The sequence below is a fragment of the Salmo salar genome, chromosome 20 (assembly GCF_965601325.2).
Source record: "Salmo salar chromosome 20, fSalSal1, whole genome shotgun sequence".
NCBI classification, from domain to species: Eukaryota; Metazoa; Chordata; class Actinopteri; order Salmoniformes; family Salmonidae; genus Salmo; species Salmo salar.
Window position 1 is genome coordinate 71,999,803 of NC_138310.1, and position 9,427 is coordinate 72,009,229.

Here is a 9,427-nt window from a genome sequence, read left to right on the forward strand (position 1 = left end):
GCTCTCCATGCCTCCCAGTGACTGGATATACTAACCATTTGCTCTCCGTGCCTCCCAGTGACTGGATATACTAACCATTTGCTCTCCATGCCTCCCAGTGACTGGATATACTAACCATTTGCTCTCCATGCCTCCCAGTGACTGGATATACTAACCATTTGCTCTCCGTGCCTCCCAGTGACTGGATATACTAACCATTTGCTCTCCATGCCTCCCAGTGACTGGATATACTAACCATTTGCTCTCCGTGCCTCTCAGTGACTGGATATACTAACCATTTGCTCTCCATGCCTCCCAGTGACTGGATATACTAACCATTTGCTCTCCATGCCTCCCAGTGACTGGATATACTAACCATTTGCTCTCCGTGCCTCTCAGTGACTGGATAAACTAACCATTTGCTCTCCATGCCTCCCAGTGACTGGATATACTAACCATTTGCTCTCCATGCCTCCCAGTGACTGGATATACTAACCATTTGCTCTCCATGCCTCCCAGTGACTGGATATACTAACCATTTGCTGACCATCAGCCCTCACCCAAAGAAAAGGAAAACATTTCGGATGGGGTGACGTCTGTGTCAAATTACTTGAGTCCAGATTATCTATAGCCATATATCGACAGTTTTCACTTTAAACACACCGTCAGTGTGGAGAGATCATTAGCGTTATGTGTTACCAAGCTACTGCCAGTAGCCTAACCTAGCTCTGAGGGAAATGGAAAGGTAAACACAGGTGAGAAGCAGCAGACACTGAGCCGGTCCACAGTAGACCTGTCTGGTCTGCTCGCTCAGGTGTAACGTCCAAGGGGACTGAGCACTCCGCGAAATTACACTGCGACACCCAGCCTCAGTCATTATCATTATAAAGAGGAGGAGGAGGGGGGGGGGGGGGGGGTTCTCGCTCAGGAAACGGACGGTGAAAACAGATGAGCCACGATCGATTAGTGTTTTTGACGAGGGGCTTTCGGGTGAGTGGCGCGCGCGGGTACCCTGGGACTTTTATTCATCCGAGTTTAATTATGGTGCACCTGCCGCCAGTGCCACGAAGGAGGAAGCCCACGCCGTGTTAACCTCAGCCATACAACCACTACAGGACAAACATAGAAACGTTTTTGAGCCATAACTTTGAGTCTGTGTTTGAGCTTCTAAAAAATGAATTAAGTAGGCTACTGGTTCATTCAGGTCCAGGGCCCCTTGCAAATGTTGCCTCAGAATGTAATTAAAACAAATTAAAATGGAAAATGACATCCAACGTGAAGAGTTTCGATATTTCAAAGCTAAAGTCTGTTTCCAGTTTAGAATGATGTGACTATCCCCCCCAAATTAGAAACAACATCTGTATGGTTTGGGGGAGAGGGGTGATAGTGGGATTAAAGGCAGGTGATTTAACATGAGAAAGAGGGCCAAAAGGTTGAGGAGATAACAGAAAGGATGTGTTTTCTGTGTCTGTTCACTCAGCAGCAACTGACCCTGCCTCCGCCCTGCTGCCTCATGCTCCCCCTGACTAAGCCAGACTAATAGGAAGTGAAGTAGGTAGCTGGCAGGTAGCCTAGTGGTTGGAGCGTTGGGCCAGTGACCGAAGGGTTGTGCCCCTGAACAAGGCATTGTTCCTAGGCTGTCATTGTAAATAAGAATTTGCTATTAGCTGACTCTACTTGTTAAACAAAGGTTAAAAAATTTTAATATTCCTGACCTCCCACCAACCAACAGGATCTTCCTCTCAGCTGGAGGCTGTAGGAAAGACATCCCCTGTGTATGGGGAGAGAGACTACAGTTTGCATGTGTCATTTGCATCCTCCAACCAGACATCTGAGACATGGATGTGATTGATAAACATTAAAAGGAACTGATGGTGATATACAGAACTTGGCAAGTTATCTTCCTCTCTTCCCCCCTCTTTAAGGCTGCAGTGGCAGTCTGTTCCCCAGGACCATCTCTGGCCCTGCTTGGTTCTTACTCCTTGCCAAGCCATAACAGAGAATTCCAGACTTCTGAAGAATCATTTTCACCTCCTGCAAACAACGACAAACAAGCTGGGGAACCTAAAAAAACCTCTGCAACCACTCAAATGATTCATAGTTTTAGCGTTCATTAAATGCTTAATTAACACTTTCTCAAGACTTTAAACACACATGAACGTGCAAACATACACACACAGCGTTGAAGGGAGTGATACAAATAACCTAAAACTGATGCGCTCTGGAAAGAATGTCTCTCTAAGGTCCAATGAAAAACTATTGTTTACTTGAAGACGGAGGCTCTTAAATAAAACCAAACCCTCGATTCCAACATGGATTGTCTACTCAGGGAAAACAGGATTATGAGGGAGTTGCTACTAGACATACAAAGCCGTGGCATGTGTGAAAATATATTTTTTTCTGGGATTCCTGAGGACGCATCCAATAATCCAGAGGGGCGATCAGAGAATTAATGCAATCCGCCTTGAAACTTCCTCTAGAGACTGTAAACAAGGTGACTTTTCACCGACTACACAGACTCGGAGCGACAAGACCAAAATTTGAACACTACCAACAAAAGGAGCTGATCAAAAGCAGAGGAAGGGAGCTAAAATGGACCAAATTCGGTCTCAATTACCAATTTCCACGGGAGATAAACGAATGTCGCAAGAGACTGTATCCTGTACAGAGGCAACAGAGGGAGAGGGGTAAGCGTGCCTTTCTCATTGTGGACAAACTCTTTATAGATGGACAGCTCTTCCGAGACAGCTCCATAACACCATGGCTGTACTAGATTCTACGGTGAAGGCAGGGTATGAAAACAGTAAAAATATGTGAACACTATGAAGTTGATATGAACACACACTCAATTACATGCTCACTTACACATACAGACTTATACATACACATACACACTTGATCTCCATCTTCTCTCACGCTCTCTTTCGCTCTCTTATCTTCTCTCCCTCTCTCCCTATTGTCGAGAACTTTTCTATAATTGAATATGTTTTTTGTTTGTCTATCTTTTCTATATCTTTGCCTACATGTGTATCTATGTTTACAACAAGCAAGGGAAAAATGTCAGAACAGGGCCGTGGTGGAATAATAACATATTGTATGGGATACATTTGTACTGTAGTGAAGCCGTCTCTATAGTAATGAAAGGTCTCTTTCATGATCATATGAAACGTCAATTGCTATGGAACTGCTGGGAGGTGTTTTTTCTATGAAAATGATGTAAAAGGTAATTATGATGCAACTATGATGGTGATACGGTATGGATTACAATTATCATCCTGAATACTAAGGCTATACTCACTTCACGTTACACACATAGACACTCAACCATGCAAATTGGCTGGGTTATTATTTATTTAGACATCACACATTATGGTCTTACTCTAACCCAGACATCATCCACACTCTCACTAAATTACATCCAATATCATACACATCAACCTACTCAGATTTACAACACATAATTTCTTGACCCAATTTTCTGACATTTGTGGCCTTAGCTCACAGGCAAACAGGCAACGGAATAAAACAAATATTACTAGAACCTGTTTCTTGAATTCTAAATTTCAGACATTTGAAATCTAAAATTTTGACCTTCATTATACCTCTTATGGCAGTAACTTTACAAGCTCAAATTACAGTAAATTTAGCCTGAGAATAGTATCTAGTTATGGTAAGGGGTGAAATAAGTATAGTCAGTTATAATTGTAACGGTTTAGCAGATTATGAAAAAAGAAGATCAGTCTTTACGTGGCTAAAATATAAGGAATGTAACATATACTGTTTACAGGAAACTCACTCTACATCCTTAGATGAAGTTGTGTGGAAAAAGGAATGGGGTGGTGAAATAATTTTCTGTCATGGACAAAGGAACTCAAAAGGTGTGATGTTATTATTAATAAACAAAAATTTCAAACTGAATGTGCAAATAGTCAAGAATGATTTGCAAGGAAGGTAGATCTTTTTGAATATGAAAGCGGACGAAAAAGAGATTTGGCTCATTAATCTAGAGTTAAAGTCAGAAGTTTACATACACCTTAGCCAAATACATTTAAACTCAGTTTTTCACAATTCCTGACATTTAATCCTAGTAAAAATTCCCTGTTTTAGGTCAGTTAGGATCACCACTTTATTTTAAGAATGTGAAATGTCAGAATAATGGTGGAGAGAATGATTTATATCAGCTTTTATTTCTTTCATCACATTCCCAGTGGGTCAGAAGTTTACATACACTCAATTAGTATTTGGTAGCATTGCCTTTAAATTGTTTAACTTGGGTCAAATGTTTCGGCTAGCCTTCCACAAGCTTCCCACAATAAGTTGGGTGAATTTTGTCCCATTCCTCCTGACAGAGCTGGTGTAACTGAGTCAGGTTTGTAGGCCTCCTTGCTCGCTCACACTTTTTCAGCTCTGCCCACACATTTTCTATGGGATTGAGGTCAGGGCTTTGTGATGGCCACTCCAATACCTTGACTTTGTTGTCCTTAAGCCATTTTGCCACAACTTTGGAAGTATGCTTGGGGTCATTGTCCATTTGGAAGACCCATTTGCGACCAAGCTTTAACTTCCTGACTGATGCCTTGAGATGTTGCTTCAATATATCCACATAATTTTCCATCCTCATGATGCCATCTACTTTGTGAAGTGCACCAGTCCCTCCTGCAGCAAAGCACCCCCACAACATGATGCTGCCGCCCCCGTGCTTCAAGGTTGGGATGTGTTCTTCGGCTTGCAAGCCTCCCCCTTTTTCCTCCAATCATAACGATAGTTATTGTGGCCAAACAGTTCTATTTTTGTTTCATCAACTCAGAGGATATTTCTCCAAAAAGTACGATTTTTGTCCCCATGTGCAGTTGCAAACCGTAGTCTGGCTTTGTTATGGCGGTTTTGGAGCAGTGGCTTCTTCCTTGCTGAGCAGCCTTTCAGGTTACGTCGATATAGGACTCGTTTTACTGTGGAAATAGATAATTTTGTACCTGTTTCCTCCAACATCTTCACAAGGTCCTTTGCTGTTGTTCTGCACTTTTTGATTTTCACTTTTCGCACCAAAGTACGTTCATCTCTAGGAGACAGAACGTGTCTCCTTCCTGAGCGGTATGACGGCTTGGTGGTCCCATGGTGTTTATACTTGCGTACTATTGTTTGTACAGATGAACGTGGTACCTTCAGGCGTTTGGAAATTGCTCCCAAGGATGAACCAGACTTGTGGAGGTCTACAATTTATTTTCGGAGGTCTGGGCTGATTTCTTTTGATTTTCCCATGATGTCAAGCAAAGAGCCTTGAAATACATCCACAGGTACTCCTCCAATTGACTGAAATGATGTCAATTAGCCTATCAGAAGCCTGTAAAGCCATGACATCATTTCTGGAATTTTCCAAGCTGTCAACTTAGTGTATTTAAACTTCTGACCCACTGGAATTGTGATACAGTGAATTATAAGTGAAATAATCTGTCGGTAAACAATTGTTGGAAAAATTACTTTTGTCATGTACAAAGTAGATGTCCTAACCGACTTGCCAAAACAATTGTTTGTTAAGAAGAAATTTGTGGAGTGGTTGAAAAACGAGTTTTAATGACTCCAATAATTGTATGTAAACTTCCGACTTCAACTGTAAGATTCCAGCTTCAGTGATTTTTGCAATCCGTTCTAGTCATTGGCAGCAGAGAACTGGAAGGAAAGGCGGCCAATTGAGGAGTTGGTTTTTGGGATGACCAGTGAAATATACCTGCTGGAGCACGTGCTACGGGTTGGTGCTGCTATGGTGACCAGTGAGCTGAGATAAGGCGGAGCTTTACCTAGAAAAGACTTATAGATGACCTGGAGCCAGTGCGTTTGGCGACGAATATGAAGCGAGTTCCAGCCAACGAGAGCATACAGGTAAAAGTGATGGGTAGTATATGGGGTTTTGGTGACAAAATGGATGGCACTGCTATTTTGTAAATGACATCGCCCAAGTCAAGGATCGGTAGGATAGTCAGTTTTACGAGGGTATGTTTATCAGCATGAGTGAAGGATGCTTTGTTGCGAAATAGGAAGCCGATTCTAGATTTAGTTTTGGATTGGAGATGCATAATGTGAGTCTGGAAGGAGAGTTTACAGTCTAACCAGACACCTATGTATTTGTAGTTGTCCACATATTCTAAGTCAGAACCTTCCAGAGTAGTGATGGTAGACAGGTGGGCGGGTGCAGGCAGCGATCGGTTGAAGAGCATGCATTTAGTTTTACTTGCATTTAAGAGCAGTTGGAGGCCACGGAAGGAGAGTTGTATGGCATTGAAGCTCGTCTGGAGGTTAGTTAACACAGTGTCCAAAGAAGGGTCAGAAGTATACAGAATGGTGTCGTCTGCGTAGAGGTGGATCAGAGAATCAGCAGCAGCAAGAGCGACATCATTGATGTATACAGAGAAAAGAGTCGGCCCGAGAATTGAACCCTGTGGCACCCCCATAGAGACTGCCAGAGGTCCGGACAACAGGCCCAACAATTTGACACACTGAACTCTATCTGAGAAGTAGCTGGTGAACCAGGCGAGGCAGTCATTTGAGAAACCAAGGCTGTTGAGTCTGCCGATAAGAATGCGGTGATTGACAGAGTCGAAAGCCTTGGCCAGGTCGATGAAGACAGCTGCACAGTATTGTCTTTTATCGATGGCGGTTATGATGTCATTTAGGACCTTGAGCGTGGCTGAGCTGCACCCATGACCAGCTCTGAAAACCAGATTGCATAGCAGAGAAGGTACGGTGGGATTCGAAATGGTCGGTGATCAGTTTGTTAACTTGTCTTTCGAAGACTTTAGAAAGGCAGGGTAGGATAGATATAGGTCTGTAACAGTTTGGGTCTAGAGTGTCGAAATGGAGAAGGCTTGGGCAAGTTGCTATGGGGGGTCCAGAGCTGTTTACCGGGGTAGGGGTAGCCAGGTGTAATTGGAGACAAGTGGGAGTGGAGTTGCTGGGCGGGGGATAGAATGATGGTCAAAGATAACAGTATATAAAAATAAAGTCAAAATTAAACATAACAAAAAGTAAGTCTCAATGGCACTGAGGGGCAGTGTTTTTGCAGCTAATGCCGGGTTGCCTGTGGCTGATACCGTGCAGGTGTTTGTACACATGCATATACACACACTCTCATTCAAATGCACACACAGGTAAATATGCACTCAAACATATTCAGTTGGCCTTGCTGTTATGATTTTTGTTGTCCTTGATGTCCTTGTTGTTTTTTGCATTGTTGTTTTCCTTTGTCTTTCTCTTTTTTTCATTTTGTTGGTTGTTGGTGCATTGGGGGGGTCTTGGGGGTGGGGAATGGAATAATTGTATTTTTTTATTATTATTTATTTGTATTTTTCTGAGGGGGGGACTGTGGGGGGGCTCGGATGGCTGAGGGGCATCTCTTGGGGAACTGTGGGGGAGATCTTGGAGTGCTGGCGGTTGGGAACTAGGGCAGGTGGCTGATGGATCGCTGGTTTGGGTCCCCATTTCTGACCTTGTGGGAGATCTGTCGACGTGCCCTTGAGCAGGGCGTTGACCCTGGTTGCTTCTGTGTGTCGCTCTGGATGGGAGGCTGTTAGAGGACTAATGTGATGTAGTAGTTGAGCGGCTACACTGCAAGTATATTGTATGTATTAAACGTTTAATAAAAGTAAAAAAATACAGAAATATCTCTAACATAAGTATTCACACCCCTGAGTCAATACTTTGTAGGAGCACCTTTGGTGGCGATTACAGCATTGAGTCGTCTGCATCAGCTTTGCACATCTGGATTTGGGTATGTTTTCTCATTCTTTCTTGCATGTTTTCTCAAGCTCTATTAAGTTAGATGGGGAATGGCAGTGAACAGAAATCTTAAAATCTTTACACAGATTTTCAATGGGATTCAAGTCTGGGCTTGGGCTGGGCCACTCAAGGACTGTCACATTCTTTGTCTGAAGCCATTCCAGCATTGCTTTGGCTGTATGCTTGGGGTCATTGTCCTGTTGGAATGTATATCTTCACCCCCAATCTAAGGTCATTTGCACCCTGAAGCAGGTTCTCATCAAGGATCATCTTTTCAGTACGCTGCTGCTATTGACTGGAATGAGCTGCAACAAATACTCAAACTGGACAGTTTTATCTCAATCTCTTCATTCAAAGACTCAATCATGGACACTCTTACTGACAGTTGTGGCTGCTTTGCATGATGTGTTGTTGTCTCTACCTTCTTGCCCTTTGTGCTGTTGTCAGTGCCCAATGGTGTTTGTACCATGTTTTGTGCTGCTACCATGATGTTGTGATGTTTCTGTGTTGTTGTCTTGGATATCTCTTGTTGTGTTGTCTCTCTTGTCATGATGTGTGTTTTGTCTTATATTTTATTTATTTTTAGTTTTGATCCCAGATACCTTTTTCCTTTTGGTAGGCCGTCATTGTAAATAAGAATTTGTTCTTAACTGACTTGACTAATTAAATAAAGGTTAAAATAAATTAAATAAAAAGGATTTGCCTGTATTCGCTCCATCCTTACCAGTCTCCCAGTTCCCTTACCAGCATCCCCATAGTATGATGCTGCCACCCCCATGCTTCACGGTAAGGATCGTGTTAGACGGGTGATGAGCTGTGCCTGATTTTCTCCAGTTATAGCCATTTGCATTCAGCCCAAAAAGTAAAATGTTTGTCTCCTCAGACCACAGAATATTTTGCCTTATGTTCTCAGAGACTTTCACGTGCATTTTTGCAAACTCCAGCCGTGCGGTCATATGCTTTTTCTCAGGAGTGGCTTCTGTGTGGCCACTTTTCCATAAAGCCCAGATTGGTGAGGTCCTGTAGAGACTGTTGTCCTTCTGGCAGGTTCTCCCATCTCAACCAAGGAACTCTGTAGTTCTGTCAGAGTGGTTAATGGGTTCTTGGTCACCTCCCTGACCAAGGTCCTTCTTGCCCGGTTGCACAGTTTGGTCAGACGGCCAGCTCTAGGCAGAGTCTGCGTAGTTCCACATTTTTTCAATTTCCCAATGATGGAGACCACTGTGCTCTTGGAAACATTCAACACTCTAGAAATAGTTTCATACCCTTCCACAGATATCTCGAAGATCTACAGACAGTTCCTTGGACTTCATGGTATAGTTTCTGCTCTGACATGAGCTGTCAACTGTGGGACCTTATATAGACAGATGTGTTTCTTTCTAAATCATGTCCAAACAATTAAATTGTCCACAGGTGGACTCCAATCACGTTGTAATGGCATTTCAAGGATGATAAAAGGAAATAGGATGCACCTGAGCTCAATTTGGAGTGTCGTAGCAAAGGGGGTGTGAATACTTATATAAATTACAGTGAGGGAAAAAAGTATCTGATCCCCTGCTAATTTTGTACGTTTGCCCACTGACAAAGAAATGATCAGTCTATAATTTTAATGGTAGGTTTATTTGAACAGTGAGAGACAGAATAACAACAAAAAAATTCTGAAAAACGCATGTCAAAA